Consider the following 24756-nt stretch of genomic DNA (forward strand, 5'->3'; position numbering starts at 1 on the left):
TAACGATACAATACAATCGGGGGCATTTGTATTGTATCGTGCACTCTAATGATTTAGGACGATTTTAAAATTATCTGACGATAATTTTAATCATTCAAAAATGATTCACATCCCTACTGACCACTGCTTGCCTCTGACCATAGCCTGGACTTTGAATATGACTGACTGCTGTCTACCTCTGACTACTGCTGGGACCTCAGATATGCCTGACTGCCACTTGCCTATGGCCCTAGCTAACCATGGATCTTCTCTTCTGCCATCAGCAGAGACTCTATCTAAGTCCTGCTGGCACTGGCACCCTAAGGCTCAATTTAAGAGGATCCTGACTTCTCTCTGATTTGCTGTGTATGCTGACCCATTAGGCCTTGGCCTTGGCCTAATGGGTCAGCATACACAGCATTATTTGTACAATGAGAATGCTTCAATATAGTTTGCGGTATAGCAGGAGGAGCTATATATTAGGGATAACAGAGCTGTTTTGTTAGGTAGAAAGAAAGGCTGACAGGGGATGAAGAGATATACCTACATATCATGATTATTTAAAGTATGTACACGTTTCCTTTTTGCAATGGAGAAGTCTGGTGATGACACTTAATGGCCTAGGACCAAGTTCCTCCAAAGGGCAAGGCGACATTCATGGGGGCTGGCTGATAACCCCAAGGTGGATACAAATGCAGAAGATAGACCTGCAGTGAAGCAGTGTCAGCCTGTGATGTAGGGGAAGGGGAAGGGGAAGGAGGAGGAGACCCATCTGGTTACTCCTCTTTCATTGATACCCTGATCTTAGGCAGCTTGGAGGTGACTAGCAGGAGGGGAAGCTTATCTTTCTTTGAAATGAGGAGGTGTAGGTCACATCATTGCCATAAATTCCAGAGTGGTAGAAGAGATTGATGGACTCATATATGAGATGCATGGCCTTCAGGATGTTGTGAGGGAGCAAATGAAGGGCCTCAGTGATGTTATGAAGAAAGATATTCAAGGCATGCAGCAGGAGCTTTGGGGCATTTTTACTGCATTATGGAGGGATATTCTGCAGAGGTTGCCCCCCCCCCCCCCCCTTGGTAATGCAATACCCACCAGCTCCTTACTGTGTGATGGCCCATTAGATGCAGCCATCAACAGACTTTGCTGCACCACCAGGCTGGGTAGCCTCTCCCCAGCTAGAGCTCCACCTGTACCATTGTTAGCTCCATTTATTTCTCCACCAATGCCCATAATGGTACTACCTCTACTAATGCCACCACCTTCTCTAACTATGCAGCCTGCAGATTCATCACCTATCCAAGGGAACTGGTGGCTGAGGAGGAAATGCCCACTATAGTTGCCAGTCTCTTGGCTGCAGGCCTCTCCAGCAGCTATTTCAAATTGCCTCAGCCCTCAGATACCATGCTCTCTGAGAGCATTTTAAGCTGTGACAGGACACTGCTGTGGAGGAATGCCAGAATTGGACAATCAAATGCACCAGAGCGTCCCCTATCCTGAAAAATAGGACAGCCAAGGAAGCACTACATTTATGTAACATATTATTCATCACCTTGAGCACACCATGTAAATAAATGCATGTTCACCATGTAAAATATATTTGTATCAGAGTTTTCCTTTCCCCTGTTGCCTGCCATTAAGTCTGGAGCTTTTTCACCTGAAATTCCTCATGACTCAGCTCCTCTTCTTTTTCTTTCTTTTTCTCTTCCTGCAGGTTATCTTCTAGTACCTCTCTAGGTGGCAGGCATCTACATTTGGCAAGGTTATGTAGCATTCAGTAGGTTTGGGAATTTTTCACAGATTTTAGCTAGGTTGTAGATAAGGCATCTCCAGATCTGTCCAGACAGTGGAAATGCATTTTGAGTAGGCCAAGAATTCTCTCAATGACAGCCTTGATCTGCCAGTGGACCCTGTTGTAGTAAGCCTCTGCTGCAGTCTGTGGGTTACCCCCTGGGATCGGGAAAAATGTTTTTAGTGGATATCCTCTATCACCTGTAGGGGAGAAGGCAGCAAAAAACCTTTCAGTTTGGCAGTGAGGTAGTTCACAAGAAAGGGTTAGAGCAGTCTTCCTGGGCCAAATCTATCAATCCATCTAGATATGAGGAAGACAATAAAAAGAGGTTAATTAGTGTGTGTGATTTTCAGGATAGCTTGATCCAGTCCTGGTTTTACTCCACTGCATGCATAGGCTTCTAGTCTTAATTTTTTTTAGGGAATGAAATAGGGAACTACAAATCCCTGCATGTGATTGGGTAAAACCAGGACTAGATCAACCTGTCCTGAAAACCTGGAGCCATTTGGCAACCCTAGGTGATGGTAGTGAAAAATGCATCGTTTAGAAATACCTAAAGACGTGGCTCTTCATGCAAGCTTTCCCGGATGGATGTCCTCTCACAGCTGCATCAAGTATCTGCTATTTTAGAACCGCTCTGTATATTAACATTGCAATAGAATCTCCATTATGTAAATATGTATTTAAGTTTAACAGCGAAGCAACCGCTCCTTGCTGATAAAGTCTTCTATACGTTTAGAATAGAAATTGTTAACCTATCCTTCTTCTAACAGCTATGTTCGATCCCCCTGTTTTAATGTAACTTTTTCACTTCCTATGTTAACTGGTTTCCCCCTTGTTTATTGTAAACCGGTACAATAAGACCTCGTCTTGAGCATCGGTATATTAAAAGAACGTAAATAAAATAAATAAATAAAAACTCAAGCTCACTCTGGCGCCTTTCGAACGACATGGACTAAGGCACGAGGATAATTTGGTCACACCTCACTCTTGACACGGTCCCCTAGGCCTCATCGGGGGGCCTTTTTCCTCTGCTACTGCCACCCGCTCATTCCCACCTTTTTAATCCTTTCCACCCGTCTTATCCCTCCCTCTACTTTCACTTCCCTTTACTTCCCCCTACTCCCCTGAATCCAATCATCAAGTCTTATGTCTCATACACTATTTTACGGCATTGATGTCTTACTGTTATCCCGCATTCAGGGGCGGATTTTAAAAGGAGCGCGAATAGCCTACTTTTGTTTGCGCTCCAGGCGCAAACAAAAGTATGCTGGATTTTAGTAGATACGCGCGGAGCCGCGCGTATCTGCTAAAAACCTGGATCGGCGCGCGCAAGGCTATGGATTTTGTATAGCCGGTGCGCGCCGAGCCGCGCAGCCTACCCCCGTTCCCTCCAAGGCCGCTCCGAAATCGGAGCGGCCTCGGAGGGAACTTTCCTTTGCCCTCCCCTCACCTTCCCCTCCCTTCCCCTACCTAACCCACCCGCCTGGCCCTGTCTAAAACCCCCCCTTACCTTTGTCGGGGGATTTACGCCTCCCTCCGGGAGGCGTAAATCCCCGCGCGCCAGGGGGCCTCTTGCGCGCCGGGCCGCGACCTGGGGGCGGGTACGGAGGGCGCGGCCACGCTCCCGGACCGCCCCGGGCCGTAGCCACGCCCCCGTACCCGCCCCCAAAACGCTGCCGACACGCCCCCGAAACGCCGCGACGACCGGGCCCGCCCCCGACACTCCCCCGACACGCCCCCCTCGGAGAACACCGGGACTTACGCGAGTCCCGGGGCTCTGCGCGCGCCGGTAGGCCTATGTAAAATAGGCTTCCCAGCGCGCAGGGCCCTGCTCGCCTAAATCCACCCGGTTTTGGGCGGATTTAGGCGAGCAGGGCTCTGAAAATCTGCCCCTCAATTTATATTGTTTTCATTTGCCCCAAATGTTTCAAATGTTCCTAATTTTCTGATGCTCTAATGTTCTACGTTCAATGTGTTCCGATGTTCTAATTGTTTCATGTTCTATGTAATCGCTCCCCACGACAGTTCTGTTACACTGTAAACCGGTATGATCTGTATACTTTACAGGAATGTCGGTATATAAGAATTCAAAATAAATAAATAAATAAATAAATAGATACTTAGAAGTAATGTGACCTTCCTGGAAGCAGTCATGAATTCCTGATTGTGAGAGGATGTAGACATCATGAGTAGATCCCAGAAACCTGGGCATGATATCATGGATGGTGTCTTTGACATTGGAGACCATCTGCTAATTGAGGAATTGGAAGTCCCTGTGGTTGTGGTAAGTGGCTCGTCTCCCACTGGTGCCCTTATAGGGAGTACAATTGATAGTGTCCAAGACAGAAGGGAAATGCGTTGTTTCATAGAGATTAATCATAATTTGTTGATGTTGACATCTGCTCCAAGAGAAGGAGATATAGTAGTGTGTTTTCTGAAGCAAAGCTGCCAGGAATTTCTTAGTACATGTGGAGATGACAAACTGACTTATTCCAGTTCTGATCTCTAGAGGTATCTGGAAGATGCTGATGGTGCAAAATGAAGTGACCTTGATGTTATGGCAAGGCATGGTCAAGTCCTGCTCTAATTGCTGGCATAGGTACAGTATAGTTTCTTTGTCAAACCCAAACCTGCAAATGACTTGCTTCTCTAACAGATCTATGAAGTGTGCTCTAGTCATATATATGCTTTATAAGGGATACCTCCTCCTCCCCCTGCTTTGTTTTCTCTCCTTCCTCAGCCACATGGACGCCCGCACGCAGGTCTTAAAATTTACCTTTTATTCAATAGTCTTACAACAAAAATCTATCAAACTAGATTACTGTTATAAAACCAAACCCTAACAATGTGCCCTAAACCATTTCTTAATAGCTATAGATTTATATAAATACAAAGCAGTACAATCAATTCAGTCATAAAACACACAGTCAAACATTTGTACTACATCCATACTTCTGGAAACATAACAATTTATATATATATATATATATATATATGATATCACATACACTGTGGTGATGACATTTTTGACTATTGCTGTAAGACTATTGTTAAGATTTCTGTGAAAATTTATAATAAAATATGTTTTGTTACTTATTGGATTTAGTTTCCTTGGGTTCCTTGAATACCAGAAGGCCATTAGAGTCATATTAAAAAGTGAAGCACCACCACTTACCCCCACCCCCCAATAGGAACAGTATGTTCCAGTAACATGTACTCCCACCACTCTGTACAGCTCTGTAGTTCCCAGTTTCCCCCTATCTTCTCCAGTAACCTCCAGTATAAATCAGTATGTTCCAGTTACCACCCACTATTGCCCAGTCTCTCCCAGGTACACTTACTCCCATCCTCCTTTTTGACTCTGTTTATCCAAGGTAAATTCACTCCCACCTCCCATATGACCCAGTCTATCCAAGTAACCCTTTCTATATGACCCAGGCATGTCCTTGTTTGGCCCCAGTAAATCCCAATCTGTTCCTGGTACACCTCATCCCACGCCTAGCCTGCTGCTATGTCCATTCACTCAGAGAAGCCAACCCACCAAAGCCAAGTCCAGAATGAAAAGGAAAGTTTCCACTTGAATGCGTAAATGAACAGTAGTATATAAACACATGTAAGTGGATGATGTTCACGAGTACATCATTTTTAAAATACCTCATGCATGTACATGTTAACCCCACCTCGAAACACCAGTAATATGACCCTTTTAGGCTCATGTAAATTTGCTTGTACATGTGCATATACATGTGTTTTTGGCCCCTATTTAAAATATGCATTTATACACAGACGCATATATGAACTTTTTTTGCTAGAGTAAAGCTTTGAAAATTTACTTTTACATGCATAAGTAGCATCTATTTGCATAGTCCTTACTTTATAAAAGTAGAAGAAAAGTGCATATTTTCACTTTTGTGCAAACATAATTTTAAACCTGCTAGTTATCTGGCATGAATATTAAATATGTTTATTGTGTAGTACTGATTGGTGGGAGGTCTGGGGGAATGGGGGAGTTTAGGCTGAAGAACCAGGAGAGTCTCAACGACTTGGAAAAGGACTGGCAGACTAATGGTAAAACTGGCGATTTCTTTGCACGTGCATGTTTTAAAATATTCAGATCTATGCATGTAAGTCCGTCTTTAAAATAGGTAGGAAAAGTTTGAGTTTTCAATGCATTAATATATGGTTTTTCAGTGCTTTGCATGGATTCACATGTAAGCCAACATATGTGCTTAAATTATGGGATAAAGGTATGTGTATTTTATAAAACACTCATATATCATACATGCAAGTTATAAAATACTATGGTAAAGATATGCACAGCCATATATGTGTGTATGTGCAGTAAGCATGGGAATGTGGCTTTCTTGGTTCTGATTGTACTTTGTCATTTTTACAAATTATAATACTTGATTGGCAGTATCAAGCAGATTTTAATTCGCCCACGCACGTAAAATAAGAACATAAGAACATGCCATACTGGGTCAGACCAAGGGTCCATCAACCCCAGCATCCTGTTACCAACAGTGGCCAATCCAGGCCATAAGAACCTGGCAAATACCCAAAACTAAGTCTATTCCATGTTACCGTTGCTAGTAATAGCAGTGGCTATTTTCTAGGTCAACTTAATTAATAGCAGGTAGTGGACTTCTCCTCCATGAACTTATCCAATCCTTTTTTAAACACAGCTATACTAACTGCACTAACCACATCCTCTGGCAACAAATTCTAGAGTTTAATTGTGCGTTGAGTAAAAAAGAACTTTCTCCGATTAGTTTTAAATGTGACACATGCTAACTTCATGGAGTGCCCCCATGGGCCTTGCGCGTGCCACGTGCATTTTAGAAAGGGACCAGCCGCGCACATAACTCCCATTATGCACACAAGAGCCAGACATCAGCAAAGGGGTAGTGCAGGGGGCGGGGCCTGGCAGGCTGGAGGCCAGCGGTACAGTGGCCATTTGCTGCTCTTCCAGCATGCGCAATTTGCTACTGCTCCTTTGGAGAAGCAAAAGGTAAAATAAAAAAAACAAGGGTAGCTAGGATAGGGATAGGGGGCGGGGAGGAGAGAGGAAGGGGAAGGGAGGTTAGAGTAGGTGGTAGGAAAGTTCTAAGGAATGGACTGGGAGGGAACTGGGGAAGGCTGCGATTCGTTGCCACGTGAAAATTGCAGTATTCCACCACCCCTTACGCGTGCCATCTCGGATTTTATTACCTGCACGCATAGGTTATAAAATCACGCATCCATGTGTGTACGCCGGGTAGCGAGCACACATGGACGCACACGCACATGTTTAAAAATCTACTCCTTATATATTTTGTCTATTGAGAGCATGTGAAGTAGCAATCATGAAGCCTTAACTATAAGTTTTACATGGATGCTTTTTCTTTCTATGGTATTTTAGATGTTATCTTTTTATGCCAATAAAGATATTTAAAAAAATAAAAATTAAATTAAAAAAAGAGGTAGGATCTTTTTTTGGATAGCGTAAGAGATAGGGATTTGCTAGACCAAGAACAATCTTAAATGTTAAATAAGTTGGAAAAGCTTGTAGAGGCATAACTGAGGAATGTTTTCCACTATTCATTTGTAGAAGGGAATAGTGGGGTTATTATATTGCATACAGAATACATGCTATGTGTATGCATGTGGGGGGGTTTTGTATGTGAAGGTGGGTCTGTATAGGGGTGTTTGTGAGGTGAATGTGTGGGATTTGTATGTGGGGATGCATGGGTATGTATGTGGGAAAGTGTGTGGTATATGTGTGTGTAGGTTTGAAGGATATATGTGTGTGCATGCAAACTTTGATATTTGTGTATGTGGCAGGACGGTGTGCATGTTTATATGTGTATGTATGTATGTGTATGTGTAGGAAATTCTATGAAATTACGAATGTGTGGCATATATGTCTGGGTGTGGGTTTGCATGGGGGTGTGCGGGATATAAATTTGCGATTGTGGGGTCATATGCATGTAGGGGGGTATAGGTGTTTGACTTGGGAAATGTGTGTGCATGCATGTCTGTGTCTGTGTTTTTGTGTAATTGTGTATATGTATCTATATATGTCAATAAGATTGTGTGTCTGTGTGAGGCCTGAGACAGGATTATGATGCTTCTGGGAGACAGAGGCAGCAGTATATTGATGAGCACTCCATTCCTAATGTCTCCCTTTCTCTTCAGCGTCTGACCCAATACAAGACAGGCATATAGAGACACGCATTGCAGTTTCCCACTTTGTTCATTTAACAAGCCATTTTGGTGTAAATTCAAACTTTAAAAAGCAAGCAAGGACGACTGTGCACCCTGGTGCTAGTAAACCATTAATGAACATACTTTTGATTTTTGGCAGTATGTACGTAGATGAATGCATGTACATTTGCTCCTGTTCCCAAGTAGGTGTCATGCAGGGTTTCGGTCTATACCTGCTAATTTTCAAAGTGGACTTGCATATGTAAGTATGCTTTGAAAATTCAGGCTGACATCTTTGTGTACTTTATACATGCAGACATTAGCCCCATGCAGGCTGTTATAAAATTGCCCTCCCAGTACTTACAAAATAGCAAACAATTTGCTCAGTGTATTTTAATATTATCATTATTCTACATATCTTCATTCAACAATTTTGTTGGGTGAGCACAGAGTAAGGTTCAGTGAATTGTAAAATAGGCAGATCTTTCACAAATCATAGCACAAAGTGATATTTCAAAGGGGAGGAATATTAGCACACAACCAGAATTTAAATCACTGAGAAACTAACTGCTGAGCTGATTATTGTTAGTTCAGGAGGAAAGAATAATGCATGTAATTTGGCAACGACATTTGTTATAATGTCTGAGGTAAACAATTTCCTTGCTCAGTCTTTCAATTGATTTTCTAATTTCTTTAAACATTACCAGTGCCAAGGCAGAAGTGGTGTGTTTTGCACAAATTGCTTAGATATAGGCCACACGTCACTGTGAACAGGTTTTAAATAAGTGGCTCTTTACATAGATACCATTAAAAAAAGAAAGTAAACTTTTTTGCAATAAGAAATCAATACTAACCTGTCTCAAATATCCTTAATCACAATTATAAACCAGATCAGAAGTTATTTACAAATCAATAAATTTCAAATTCAGCTTAGTTTTTGTTTTTTTTAGAAGAAATTGCAAATATTTAAAAAGTTCATAATATTTCTGAACTCTTCCATCTGTTTAGATGCACTGAACACAATCTTGTAATCACTAACACCCTGTTCTTGAAGTTGAGCAAATACAAGACTACCTGGGTGAACTTTTGCTTCAAGTAATGCATTTTTTTTTTACTACAGCATTGTCAGACAGAGGGCTGCTCGTAATATAAAGATTGCCCACACAATGAGATGTGCATATTGCTGGTCTCATCACAGAATAATCAGAGCCAGATGTCCCTTAAAAGTTTACTTTCAAAATGTTACGTGCATATACATTAGCTTGTTAAGTAGCCTTTATATTTTATAAAAGTCCAATATAGGCACGTATTTTCCCTTTTATGCACACACATATGAACATAATAAAAAGGTGGTCTGGGATATTACTGGGTGGGGACAATAATAACTCAAGAAAGTTTCTATTTTAAAAGACACTTATGTACATACATTTTTCTACTTACTCATGGATATTAACAATTGATTATCTAGTGTAAGTGAAATTAAATGTGCTTATTGTGCAGTATGGACTGGGTGGGAGGTCTGGATGATCTGGGAAAAGCTCAGGCTGAAGATCCAGGAGGGTCTCAAAGATCTGGAGAAGGACTCGTCAAACTGATGGATCAATTGGTTAACTTAGTATTTTCACTCAAGTATGTCACCAAGAGTGGCATAAATAGACAAGGACACTGTGGGATAAACATTGTGGATCCCTAAAGGCCACAGCATGGAAATGAAGAAAAGGATACATGGGTGTAACTTGTAGGGATGTGAATCGGGCTTCGGACGATTGAATATATCGTTGATATTTTCAAAATTGTCAGAAATCAGGGGCTCCCCCAAAACGATAGGAAAACCCCACGATATTGTTCGTGGGGGTTCTCTTATCGTTTTGGGAGAGGGTGGGAAAAATGGCACACAGAAATAACCCCTAAACCCACCCTGACCCTTTAAAACTAATCCCTTAGCTTCCCCTACCCTCCCGACCCCCCAAAACACTTTTTATAGGTACCTGGTGGTCCAGTGGGGGTCCCGGGAGTGATCTCCCGCTCCCGGGCCGTCGGCTGCCACTAATCAAAATGGCGCCGATGACCCTTTGCCCTTACCATGTGACAGGGTATCCGTGCCATTGGCTGGCCCCTGTCACATGGTAGGAGCAATGGATAGCCCACACCATTTTTAAAGATGGCGCCAGCCATCCAGTGCTCCCTCCATGTGACAGGGGCCGGCCAATGGCACAGATACCCTGTGAAATGGTAAGGGCAAAGGCCATCTGCACCATTTTTATTAGTGGCAGCCGACGGCCCGAGAGCGGGAGATCGCTCCCGGGACCCCCATTGGACCACCAGGTACCTGTAAAATGTTTTTAGGGGGGTCGGGAGGGTGGGGGAAGCTAAGGGATTAGTTTTAAAGGGTCGGGGTGGGTTCTTTGTTTATCGGCTCGGGGGCAGTCGATAAAAAAAACCGTGATTGGGCCAGACGAAAAAAAAACCCACGATGTGAATCGGAACCGGAATCCGAACCGATTCCGGTTCCGATTCACATCTCTAGTAACTTGCATGGAACGGCAGTTATTACCCTTATCCTATTAGCTTTCATGATTTGACACAATTGTAACATTGCTCTCTGCTTCAACAGCAGTTTGGAAAGATGAACTGGATTCAGATGACAACCAATGCTGGGCCCTGACTTTTACAGTCCAGAGTACTGATACGCAGACATTAAGGAAAAAGCACAGGACTGCTACTGCTAAGACCAAAATAAAAGCATGATCAAGCAGCATTGTCTGCATTATCAAAGGTGCTCACCCCATAAAAATGCTGCTAGCAGTAATTTTGACATTTATTTATTTATTTATTTATTTATTTATTTATTTATTTATTTATTTATTTGCTTTTGTATACCGACATTCATTGGGTATAGCACTTGCTTATTTTTTATTGTATTACTTACCTTGATATAAGGCTTGGGGCTAATCTGCACAGAGCAGCAGTTAGTTACTACCATAATAAACTTGTAGGGAAGCAGACTGGGAGGGAGCTTCCCTAACCCTAACCCTATCCTTCCTCCCTCTTCCCCTCTCCTCCCGGACCCCTAAACTATTTCTAATTAACATTTTTTTTTCTTACTTACCTCTCCTCCGGAGCCTAAGTAATCTCTGTGCGTCAGCCAGCTGCCGGTGCGCGCTTTCCTGGGACAGCATCTAATGGTGTAACCCACCGACGTTTAAGTGCACAGGTCTTTTAAAATCGGCCCAAAAGTGAAGGAATTCCACAAGCATGGTGGCATAAACGCTTCAAGGTACTTACAGAGTGAGGAGTAAAGCAAGAAGCACAGTGACATCATTACCACACATGATACTGCACGTGATACTTTGGGGGGTTTGGATCAAACCTCCCAAAGTATCACATGCAGGACGCACAGTGGTATCAGTACTCCAAGGAGTATGAGAGGAAGATGGTGTCAAAACACAAATCATCAAGAGAGGGGCAAAGGGAACAATAACAATGGAATTAAATCTCTATGGCACTGAGAAAGGAGCCAAACAGAGGAAACAGTAGCATGAACAGTGAGAGGTATAAAGTAGTACTGCATTGGCCTCTGTTGGAAACAGGATGCTGGGCTTGATGGACCCTTGGTCTGACCCAGTATGGCATGTTCTTAAGGAGCTTCCCAAGGCACCTTGAAAGGAGCAGGTGCACAGTACCTGAATGTAATCCACTTCAAAGTGCCCAAAAAGCAGAATAAAAATCAAAGAAATAAAGAAATAAAAGAAAAAAAATAAAAGGAACAGATCAAGCAGTAACAGCGTCAGAACAAAACAGCAGGTGCTGAACCAGGAGAGTGAGCGAGAGGAGGTTTTTCTTTTCTTTTCTTTCTTTCTTTCTTTCTTTCTTTTTTTAATGTTTTTCTCTAAGGGCCAAGCATCCAAGTTTAACCAAAGAGACACAGGCAGAGCATCAACAGTTGGTACAAAAGCACTGCAAGAAGCTGGAGGAGGAGAGAGAGGCAGGGCACAAGCAGCTGGCTGGGTGGCAGCAGCAAGACTGGCAACTGCAGCCAACACAGAAAAGTGCCAAGGACAGAAATTGTGGGCACTGGTTCACTGTAGATTGGCACTCAGTCCACCTGCTGATCACATGCAAATCCAGGGAAACCCAATAAAGAGGGTATATGGGTGTGCAGAGATCTATTACAGTATTTTATTACCTGCACATACAGTATCTTGTATATGCAGATTATAAAATGCGCATATGCCCACCTCCCAACATACATTTGTATATTTCAGTACACACGAATATCAGCAATGCATTGAAATCTTGTACGTTTTCAACGTATTTTATAAACATGTGTGCATATTTAACGAGCCAAAAAAACTTGATTGTGTAAATTTGTGTGTGGAAGTAGGTATATTTGAAAATATACACAGGTACTTAAAATCACCAGTCTGCCGACACCTCCACCAGTTCACCCATTCTGCCTCCAGTTCATTGAGATCACTCTACTACTTCACTCTGAGCTCCTCTCACTTCCCGAAACCTCCCACCCAACAATAGCAGACATAGATCAGTCTGATATAAATTGGGCTAGATGATTAGCAGGTATAAAATTGTGTAAGGTGACGGTAACATTAAAACGAGCATGCGAGCACCCATACACTGGAATTTTAAATTGTGTGTGCATTTGCGTGCGGATGATTTTTTTAAATGCTCCTGTCATGTGTGTATGTGTGCTCCTAATTTTAAGCTGTTACTAGTGCAAATGTGTTTCATGTATCTTCCTTAAGACTTTGCTGTCTTTAATAGGGGTGTGCATTCGTTTTCGATGTATTGGCGATCCGCAACGTATTTTGTCATATCCGTTAAATATGTGGGGAGACGAAACGCATCGCGACTCCCCACGTATTTAACTTATTATCCGTGTAATTCGGTGCGTCCCGCGGCGCGCGCTTTTCTTCGCCCCCATTAGCTACTAGCTACCTATGATTTTCAGAAAATGGCAGTGCCCATGCCCTACATTTCAGAATCCTTGCCGACCTGTCTGACCATTTCTGTGAGTCACAGTGACTCACAGGAAAGGGTCAGACAGGTCAGCATGGATGTATCCACGCTGAAATTTTGTGACATGCACTGAATGCAGCCAATCGCGCAGTCATTCAGTGCTCTATGTCGATTTTACTGATGAGCCAGCACTATATAAACATCAGCACGAAGAGCCATGCACTTATTAACAGCTATGCTGTGGGGAGGTGGGCTGGGTGTAAGAGAAGGCTGCACTGAGAGATAGGCTAGTTAAGCTAGTTAAGGAAAGAAAAAGCTAATTATTCTTTGTTTTGCTGCAGTGTCAGGGCCAGCTAGTCCTGTTTCTTTCAAGCTGTTTATTTTGGTGATCTCTGACTGAGAAGAGAAGCTGTGCTAGGTCAGCTAGCACTGACCACCATTTAGGGTGTTGGGCTGGCTTGGAGAGATATATTATTTTCAATTTCATCCATTTGTCTGGAGTGACAAAAATTCCAGCTTTTTTAAACTGATTTTTTTTTTAATTCAAATCACTTAGTCTCTCTGTGCACTGGGCTTTACTGGGCAGTTTAACAGACTGAACCTAACTATTGAGAGGGTCTGTGCAGTCAGGTGCCCAGGTAGTGTGCCTCTTTTGTGCTTACAAGCAAGCAGCGTCTGTGTACACACCACACATATTAGTGCACAGCCAGGCACCATGATAGTGAGCAGTGGGCAGTTTTAACAGACTGAACCTTATTATTGAGTGTGTCTCTGCAGTCAGGTGCCCAGGGAGTATGCCTCTTTTGTGCTTACAAGCAAGCAGCGTCTCTGTGTACACACCACACACATTAGTGCACAGCCAGGCACCGTGATAGTGGACAGTGGGTAGTTTTAACAGACTGAACCTTATTATTGAGTGTGTCTGTGCAGTCAAGTGCCCAGGGAGTGTGCCTCTTTTGTGCTTACAAGTAAGCAGCGTCTGTGTGCACACCACACACATCAGTGCACAGCCAGGCACCGTGGCAGTGGGCAGTGGGTAGTTTTAACAGACTGAACCTTATTATTGAGTGTGTCTGTGCAGTCAAGTGCCCAGGGAGTGTGCCTCTTTTGTGCTTACAAGTAAGCAGAGTCTGTGTGGACACCACACACATCAGTGCACAGCCAGGCACCGTGGCAGTGGGTATTTTTAACAGACTGAGCTTTATTATTGAGTGGGTCTGTGTAGTCAGGTGCCCAGGGAGTGTGCCTCTTTTGTGCTTACAAACAAGCAGCGTCTGTGTGCACACCACACATATTAGTGCACAGCCAGACACCGTGATAGTGGGCAGTGGGCAGTTTTAACAGACTGAACCTTATTATTGAGTGGGTCTGTGCAGTCAGGTGCCCAGGGAGAGTGCCTCTTTTGTGCTTACAAACAAGCAGCGTCTGTGTGCACACCACACATATTAGTGCACAGCCAGACACCGTGATAGTGGGCAGTGGGCAGTTTTAACAGACTGAACCTTATTATTGAGTGGGTCTGTGCAGTCAGGTGCCCAGGGAGAGTGCCTCTTTTGTGCTTACAAGCAAGCAGTGTCTGTGTGCACACCACACACATCAGTGCACAGCCAGGCACCGTAACAGTGGGCAGTGGTACTACTCGGTGACATTAAATCCTTAATGTCAGGGAAAGAGAGATGTAGTCAAGTGGGACTGGCAGAGGAGGCACCTCAAAAGACACCAGTGCAGCCCCACCAGTACAGTTAAAAAGGCACCTGTTGCAATCTAAACTCTTTGAAGGGGCTGGCAGTTCCATGCTGAAAAAAATGAAATCTGACCATGATGCATCACCATCGCCACCACATGTTTCTGGCCCTGTAGTTTTGGAGGTGAGGGAAGGGGAGGAAGAGTCAGGCCAGACAAAATGTAGACACCCAAAAGCAGCAGGGGGACAAAAGTCTCAACTAATACTTAGCATTGACAAGGTAGCACAGTCACTGTTTGCTTCTGATTCAGCTGAAGAATCTTCTTGTGTGGGATTCTCATCAGAAACGGAAGAAGTAATAGCTGATGAATCTTCGGTAGGATCGGTGAGTCCTGTCTTAGCTTCCACAAATGTGCAGCAGGGGAGAGAAGAAAGTGATAAGGAGGAGGAGGAAAAGCAGTCAGCACATGCACAGAGGGTGACTGAGGACCCCCCTGGCATTGCTTCTCAGGGTTCACCCACTACCTCAGCTCCAGTGCCAGCATCCACCCCCAAGGCTTTAGAGAGGGGAGGATCATGAAAGATATCTGCGATCTGGAGCCACTTTAAAGTGACAGAAGATCCGTGTTATGCTCGGTGTAATTACTGTGCCAGGGATATTAGCAGAGGCAAGCAAATGGGACATCTATCTAATTTTGGCATGAACCATCATATGAAGAGGCAACACACAACAATATTACTGCCATCCGGGGATGGTGTCAGTACCTGTCGGGGGACCCCTTCCAACCAGTGTGCAGTGGTAGGAAAGCAGCAGAGTCAGTCCACGCCCTCATCCCCTTCTAGCAGTCAGGTGGCAGGCCAGCAAACCTCTGACATGTGGCAGAAGCGACAACCCACCATGGTTGAAATGGGGTTGAGTGCGGTAACGCTGTCCAGGGGTAGGAGGCAGGCAGCTTCAAAAGTTGTAACCAGGACCATTGGGGAAATGATTGCCCTTGATGACCAGCCCTTGCAGTTAGTGGAGAATGTGGGTTTCAAGCATTTTTTGAAGGTTGTACTTCCAAATTACAAAATCCCCTCCAGAACCACATTTAGTAGAAAGGTCATCCCCAGCCTGTACAAGCAGTGTCACAGTCACATGCAAGCGCTGCTATCTAAGGCAGAGGGAAGAGTGCATTTCACCTGCAATGTCTGGACTGCCATGAATACTGCACACTCTTACCTCTCTCTGACATTACACTGGTGGGACATGGCTGAGGCAGGGACAGCCAGCAGCTCTATTACTGAAGAAGTATCAGGGTGGAGGTGGGCTTTACTGCACACCCACCTGACGGACCAGGCGCATACCGCAGCCAATATTCTAGCATGCATCAGACAAATGCTGTAGGGCTGGAAACTATACCAGCAAGACAAGAAAACTCAGGCAGGGTTCTTTGTCACAGACAATGGTGCAAACATGGTTAAGGCAATAACCGACGGGTGCTTTAAGAACATCCGATGTTTTGCAAACACTCTGCACATGGTAGTGAAGTCAGCTCTGTGCTTGGGGTCCAATGACAAAGAGAATGAATGCCTGCATAGGTTAATACAGAAGTGCAGGAACATAGCAGCACACTTCCACAGAAGTGTCAAGGTGGGGCAGGTTCTCCGACAAAAGCAGAATGATTTGGATATGCCTCACAAGCGTCTCATTCAAGACATTGCCACCAGGTGGAAATCTACCTATATGATGCTGGAGAGGTTACTGAAGCTGTAGATACCCCTTCGTGAACTTTCTGTTACAATGGACATAGGTGTGCAGAATCCCCTAGGGCATCATGATTGGTTAGTCATGAGTCAGCTGGTAAAAATCCTGCAGCCCTTCAAGAATGTCACGGAGGAGCTGAGTTCCAGAAGTGCCACCTTGGCTGACATCATCCCTATAGTTAATTTCCTGGATGAACATTTGGAGGCCTTTAAACGGGAAGAGGGAATGACAGTTGAGGTACTGCAGTGTCTGGACGTTTTGCAGCAGCAGGTGAAAGACAGATAAAGGCCTTTAACAGACGACCACACATACATGCTTGCCTCAGTCTGTGATCCCCGTGTGAAAGGGAAACTCGCCCTACAGTCCAATTGTCTGTCATTTGTGAAGGAGCTGCTATTAGCAAAAGTCCGTGAACAGGAGCGCCATAGGCAGAGACAGATTAGGCTTGAAGCAGAGGTGGAAACAGCAGGCACGTCAGAGAGTTGTGCTGCTAGCCCAAGCAGGAGCAGCACTATGTCAGCGACAGATAGTTCCTCCTCCTCCACGTCAGAATGCCCAAGGCATGTTACCCATAAAGATTCATCAATGGTGCAAAGGGCGAGAGAGAAAGCAGCTGGCATAAGTGACTCTCAGCCCACCCAAGCAAAGGAGACACCAGCACAGCTGTCAGTGACACGGTATCTCTCAGAGTCGATAGAGAACATGCAGACAGATCCTATGGCATATTGGGCACACAAGTCCACTGTCTGGCCACACCTAGCCAAACTGGCTCAGCGATATCTGTCATGTCCACCAACCATTGTGCCCAGTGAACATGTGTTTTCAATGACAGGGGCTATCATGAGCCCTCACCACTCAAGGCTGGCACCAGAGTTGATGAAAATGCTAGGGTTTTTGAAAGTAAACCTGCCTTTGCTTGGGTTTCCAAATTTTCCCTGTGAATGGCAAGATGAATAAAGCAATTCAAAGTCTTGCAGCAGCTCCAACTGCCTCCTATGCTCCAGATAATATAAGCACTGCAGCACATGTTCCTGACCTCAAACGCTGTGCCTGAATGTCCACTGCTCAGGCCGTAAGTCCCTACAAGGGCCTGACCTCAAATGCTGTGCCTGACTGTCAACTGTCCAGGCCTTATGTTCCTACAAATGTTTGACCTCGATTGCTCGGCCTGTCCGTCTAGGCCTTATAGAAACATAGAAACATAGAAACATAGAAACATAGAAATGACGGCAGAAGAAGACCAAATGGCCCATCTAGTCTGCCCAGCAAGCTTCACACATTTTTTTCTCTCATACTTATCTTTTTCTCTTAACTCTTGGTTCTATTTCCCTTCCACCCCCACCATTAATGTAGAGAGCAGTGATGGAGCTGCATCCAAGTGAAATACCTAGCTTGATTAGTTAGGGGTAGTAGGGGTAGTAACCGCTGCAATAAGCAAGCTACACCCATGTTTATTCCCTTTACCCAGACTATGTCATACAGCCCCTATTGGTTGTTTTTCTTCTCTCCTGCCGTTGAAGCGGAGAGCCATGCTGGTTATGCATTGAAAGTGAAGTATCAGGCCCTTTTGGTTTAGGGTAGTAACCACCGTAACAAGCCAGCTACTCCCTGCTTTGTGAGTGTGAATCTTTTTTTTTTTTTTTTCTTCTCCCCTGCAGTTGAAGCTATTCTGGATATGCGTGAAGCCTCAGCTTTTCTTATTCCCCTGCTGTTGAAGCAGAGAGCTATGCTGGAAATGCTTGATGTATCAGCCTTTCTCCCATGCCATGAAGCAGAGAGCCATGCTGGATATGCATCGAAAGAGAAGTATCAGGCACATTTGGTTTGGGGTAGTAACCGCCGTAATAAGCCAGCTACTCCCCGCTTTGTGAGTGCGAACCCTCTTTTCTTCTCCCCTGCCGTTGAAGCAGAGAACTATGCTGTATATGCTTGGAAAGTGAAGTATTAGGCTTATTTGGTTTGGGGTAGTAACCGCCGTAACAAGCCAGCTACTCCCCTCTTTGTGATTGCAAATCCTTTTTTCCACATTTCCTCTTGCCGTTGAAGCTTAGAGCGATGTTGGAGTCACAGTAAGCATCTGTTCCTACAAGTGATTGACCTCGATTGCTCTGCCTGCTTGTCCAGGCCTTATGTTCCTACAAGTGTTTGACCTCAATTGCTCTGCCTGTCCGTCCAGGCCTTATGTTCCTACAAGTGTTTGACCTTGATTGCTGTGCCTGTCAGTCCAGGCCTTATGTCCTTAGGTGGGATTGACTTCTGTCCTCGATTGCTCTGCCTGTCCGTCCAGGCCTTATGTTCCTACAAGTGTTTGAACTCGATTGCTCTGCCTGTCCATCAAGATCTTATGTTCTTACAAGTGTTTGACCTTGATTGCTGTGCCTGTCAGTCCAGGCCTTATGTCCCTAGATGGGATTGACTTCTGTCCTCGATAGCTCTGCCTGTCAGTCTAGGCCTTATGTTCCTACAAGTGTTTTACCTCTGTCCTGGAATGCTGTGCTTGTTTGTCCAGGCCTTATGTCCAGTCCTAACGGTTGAACCCCTGTTGCAAAGGGAAACCTCAGCATCTGGCAATTAAAACTAGTAATCCTTCACAGCATGGATCCTTAAATAAAGCAAAGATTGGTCTTTAGTTTCAGGGCAGAGAAGAGAACCTCCTTCTTCTTGCTTATGAAGTCAAGATCTGTTTGCAAATTATTAAATCCGAACACTTTGTACCATTATGCACTCTAGTGGGCAATCCATTCCAAGGAAGCCCTTTCCTGCTTTTAGGAAAGGGAACTCTCCCCGGTGTTGCAGCCTATCTCTTAGGTGCTGTTGACCCATGTTTAACCGCTGTTCACGTGACACCCTGCTCCCTTTCGCCACACTTTGAAGGCTCGTTCTCCACTCTTGGGGCCAACCCATTCCAAAGAAGTCCTTTCCTGCTCTTAGGAAAGGGAACTCTCCCCAGGTGTAGCCTGTCTGTTTCTCCCCTCCGTCCCATGTTGAACCGCTGTTTAGGGGCGAACCCATTCTAGGGAGCCCTTTCCTGCTCGTAGGAAAGGGAACTCTTCCCGGGTGTAGCCTGCCTGTTTCTACCCTCTGACCCATGTTGAACAGCTGTTCCATTTTGAAATCAGCCTCTTTCTATGCCAAGCTGGACTCTGACTGCTTTCCGGCCTACCTGTCTTTTGTCAAGGATATTCTCACACCCTGGGGATCCCGGGTGTAGCCTTCCTGTTTCTCCCCTCCGACCCATGTTGAACCGCTGTTTAGGGGTGAACCCATTCTAGGGAGCCCTTTCCTGCTCGTAGGAAAGGGAACTCTCCCCGGGTGTAGCCTGCCTGTTTCTACCCTCTGTTCCATGTTGAACCGCTGTTTAGGGGAAAACCCATTCTAGGGAGCCCTTTCCTGCTCGTAGGAAAGGGAACTCTCCCCGGGTGTAGCCTGCCTGTTTCTACCCTCTGACCCATGTTGAACTGCTGTTCCATTTTGAAATCAGCCTCTTTCTATGCCAAGCTGTACTTTGACTGCTTTCCGGCCTACCTGTCTTTTGTCAAGGATATTCTCACACTACAGTCCCTGGGAATCCTGGGTGCAGCCAGCCTGATTTTAAAAGACCAGCGAGAGCCCACTGGACCCCAATGGAAACCCCCCACTTTAGGAACAAACCCATTCTAGGGAGCCCTTTCCTGCACAAAGGAAAGGGAACTCTCCCCGGGTGTAGCTTGCCTGTTTCTACCCTCTGACCCATGTTGCACCGCTGTTCACATTCACCCTCCTCTGTCGCGGCCTTGAAAACTCTCGTTTGTATATCAGCTACATCGACCAGATTTTAAAAGACCAGCGAGAGCTCACTGGACGCCAATGGAAACACCCCACTCTAGGGGCAAACCCATTCTAGGGAGCCCTTTCCTGCTCATAGGAAAGGGAACTCTCCCCGGGGCTCTTGTTTGAATATTTGCTACTACCACCAAAATCGGCACCCGCAGATGCTCCACTCTACCCAGGCATAGTTCATCATGTTTCAGGTCCTAGCACTCGTGTTAGACTCCCTGGTCCCTGTTTCAAGAAGAGTCGGGTGCACAGTATGCACAGTTGACAGTCCCACCACATGCTGAGCCTCGTCTTGTCTTGCCTCGCCTCCTTGTCTTTCCCTTATCAAACCACAGGAAACTGACTACCTCGGCTCTGCCAGCCTGTCTTGCCCCTATCAACTTTCTTCCACTCTGCCTTGCTGCCAATCACCAGATGACTCACTCAACTCCTTGTGGTGTTACTGCCACTATCATGGTTCCTCAGTGTGTTGGTGCTAGTCTTTCTGCTTGCTATGTTCCCCCTTCATTGTGCTGTAGGATGTCAATGCCACTTGTTTTGCCACTTTGCCTGTCGTGCTGCCTTCGAGGGTTCATGCATCTGTTATCGGTGCTCTCTATTGAAGCTGTGGTGTGTTTTTGACACTCTCGCTCCACTCTTGCCACTTCTGGTACCCCTTTGCACCAATTCTGCAGCCAAAAATAGGCTGGAAATTCTTCCCCCATTGACTTTAATGGGAACCGGAAAACAAATTCACATATCAATGTATCGGGCGCGCCTTACGTCCGAATGCTACGGAAATGACCCCCAACGAATACGTATCACGAATGCAACGAAAATGTTTTGGCTGCACATCCCTAGTCTTTAATGTGCTCAAGTAAAAGAAGTAATGTGAAGAACATTCCCAGTTTTACCAGTTAGTCCACCAGTTTGCCCAGTTCATATTAAGGTCACCCAGACTCCTCTGGTTCTTCAGATTGCACTCCCCCCAGTTGATCCAGACCCCTCACTCAGTCATTTTAGACCTAAACAGAGATTTATGCAGATTTACACCTTATCAAGAGCAGAAGTAAACATGTGCGGCTAACAGCCCATCACGCATTGTTGGCACTAAATTTAAAATTTGGATTTATGCTCATAAATTTTGGGTCCACCCAGAAATGCACCTGACATGCCCCAACTCCACTCCTTTTTTATACTTGTGCATATGCATGCGTAATTTGTAGGTTTTAAGATATGCAATACTCATAAGTGGCCATATACTTATTTATTTATCTATTTATTTATTTATCTATTTATTTATGTATGTATTTATTTGTTTACTTTTATATACCAGTGTTCGATTTTACATATCACATCGGTTTACATTCAAACAGAAATGCAGGAAATTATTGTGTATATGGGTCTTTCAATGCTTTTAAAATACACCCCATAAGTTTCCGAATATATTCATATAAATCTCTTATAAAATAACAACTTATGAGTGTATTTCTTTGCCCCATCCAGGAATGCCCCTAAGTCACCCCTCTTTTGTCAGGTAAAGTGCATGCAAAACTGAAAAAATATGCACATACGGGCTAAACTTTAAAAACCCCGCACATGCAAATCCTGGAAGATACATGCGAAAGAGCCAGGGTTTAGAAAAGGAGGAGGCCAGGGGTGGGGTCTGGGCAGGGCGAGGGGCGGAGGCAGGCTGGAGTGCCATTTTGCACTGTCCCAGGGAAGCGCACACTGGCAACCAGCTGACACGCACAACTTACTTCTGCTCCTTAGAGCAGGTAAGTTGTTAAACAAAAAAAAAAAAAAGGGTTGATAGGTAGGGTTTAGGTGTCGGGGTGGAGACGAGGAAATGGAGGAAGGGTAGGTATGGGGAATAGGGAAGTTCTCTCTCAGTCCACTCCTTAATTGGAGTGGACTGAGAGAGGGAACTGGGCAATATTGGATTTGTCGGCAGCGTTTGATACGGTAGATCATAATATTCTTATGGATAGACTTTATGATATAGGTCTAGAAGGCAACACATTAACCTGGTTTAAATCATATTTAGAAAATAGAACCTTTTCTGTCAAAATTAATAATTCGCTGTCTGACAAGATAAAACTAACCATGGGAGTACCACAGGGCTCCGCATTATCCGCTACCCTATTTAACGTGTATTTATTACCTCTTTGTCACCTGCTAACTGGTTTAGGTCTGACTTATTATATATATGCGGATGATATCCAGTTAATATTCTCTATAGAGAGCAATATTGAATCAACTTTTAAAATGGTTAATATGTACTTGACAATAATAAGTCAACTTCTTGTTCAAATGAAATTGGTTTTAAACTTGGATAAATCCGTTTTATGGTTTTAGATAGGAAAAATTTTAATCTTGAAAAAAAGATAACTTTAGATGATCAAACCTGTTTTAGATTAAATGATACAACCAGGAATTTAGGCCTGACTATTGATTATGAATTACATTTTAAAGCGCATATATCCAAAAAAGTCAAGGAGGGTTTTAGTAAATTGAGGCTACTGAAACGTTTAAAACCTTTGCTCTCTCTAAATAACTTCAGATATGTTTTACAAACATTACTGTTTACAGGGATTGACTATTGTAACTCTGTAATGTTGGGACTTCCTAAATCAACCTTACGACCGCTCCAGGTGATTCAGAATGCAGCCGCAAGTTTTCTGACAAACACAAAGAAAAGAAAACATATTACCCCAATATTGAAATCTTTACATTGGTTGCTGCTAGAATATAGAATTAAACACAAAACATTATGTATGATCCATAAGATCATACATGAAGATAAAACCAACTGGCTGAACACTACTATCAAAATACATGTGCCTCAACGAGAACTTAGGTCTTCTAATAAAGGATTGTTAATGATACCTAATATTAAAACAGCACATTTGAGCGAGGTGAGAGAAAGGGTGATTTTGGTCACGGGACCGAAACTTTGAAACAGTTTGCCATTAAATTTGAGAATGCAGGATGATCTGAAATGATTCAAGAAGGAATTAAAGACGTGGTGCTTTCAAAAAGCATATGGAACTCATACCCAGGATATTATATAAGGCTGCAATCCACATGAAAAATCTAGTTTTATTTAAGGATTTTTAATTTATTCTAATATATATCTAACTGTTATTCTTTTTAATTACTGTTGTTATCTCATTTTATTGATGTTTTATTGTATTTTCTATTTCTTATTCTTATTTATTAGATAGAATATGTAAACCGTAAAGATGGTCCCTGTGTTCCGAATCACGGTATATATGAATTGCATAAATAAATAAATAAATAAATAAATAAATGTACTTAAAAAAATTCTTCCACTGGGCTTGCGAGTTGCGACTCGTGCGCGTTGCGACTCGTGCACACATACACGCACTGATACAAAATCGGACATGCATGTGGGTATCATATTTTTACCATGTGTAGGGCAACATACATGCTGCATATATGCATATATGCTAATTTTACATACATAACAAGTTTGAAAATTTGCATACAAGGGAAATTTATTTTAAAAATGTAATTATAAAGGAGATTGAGCAGCTTTTACACTAGATCATGAAGAAAAAACAACAGTCACTCAGGAGTGCATGTTTCAAAGTGATGTATCTTCAAAGGATGCTAGCATAATGGGGAAGTTAGAACATCTCAATTGAAAGGCTGTGCTACAATATATGCAATTGAATTGTCAATAGGCTTTACTCATATTATTTGCAATTAACACAGGTAAATGGGCTTATGAAAATTGCTACAATAGCGTGTTACATTTACATGTACCTTTGAAAATTACCCTAAATATAGCATCCCAGAGACCTGGTGGAATGAGGATAACAAGAAGACACTGAAATACCAGGGTACAAATCATATCAAAATGTTAGACCAGATCAAATAGGTGAAGGGTTGGTGCTATATGTTACGGACAGCATAAGTCAAACAGAATAAAAATCCTTCAGGAGGAGGAAGTTACATCACTTACCCAAATGGCTGCTTAGTTCTTGTCCTTGGACTAAGCGGGGCTTAAAAGCATTTAAAAGCAAAGTATTTCTGGTGTTTGGCTCCCTGAACTAACAAATCTAGCTGGCTGAAAGCGAGGGAATGACTACAAGCAAACAGGAGAGATTAAGTTCTACCTTGGAGCCTGTAATGCAGGAATAAGGAGGGAGCAAAAAGCACAGGTCTCCACAGAGTCAGAGGGTGCAAGCAAAGGAGAAACTGCGGTCATGGTAGGAGAGTCCGTGATACAAGGGGGATATGAAGCACCGTCTCCAGGAAATAAGGGAAGACATCGCCAGTGTAAAGGAAGAGATTTTGTCTACGATCAAGGATCTCTGCTCTTAATTTCCAGAGCTAGGTGGCCGCATAGACAAAACGAGCAAAAGAACGGAGGATCAGGCAGAGCAGATTGCAGGCCTAACTAAAGACTCTGACATAATACAACAACAAGTGGCAAAAGGTAAAGAAAAATTAGCAGATATGGAAAACCGTATGAGGAGAAATAATCTCCTGTTTTGGGGCCTGCTAGAACTGAATGAGTTCTCTGTTTGCATTGATGTGATTCAGAGAATTTCTCGGGCA

The sequence above is a fragment of the Rhinatrema bivittatum genome, chromosome 2, assembly GCF_901001135.1.
Source record: "Rhinatrema bivittatum chromosome 2, aRhiBiv1.1, whole genome shotgun sequence".
Lineage (NCBI taxonomy): Eukaryota > Metazoa > Chordata > Amphibia > Gymnophiona > Rhinatrematidae > Rhinatrema > Rhinatrema bivittatum.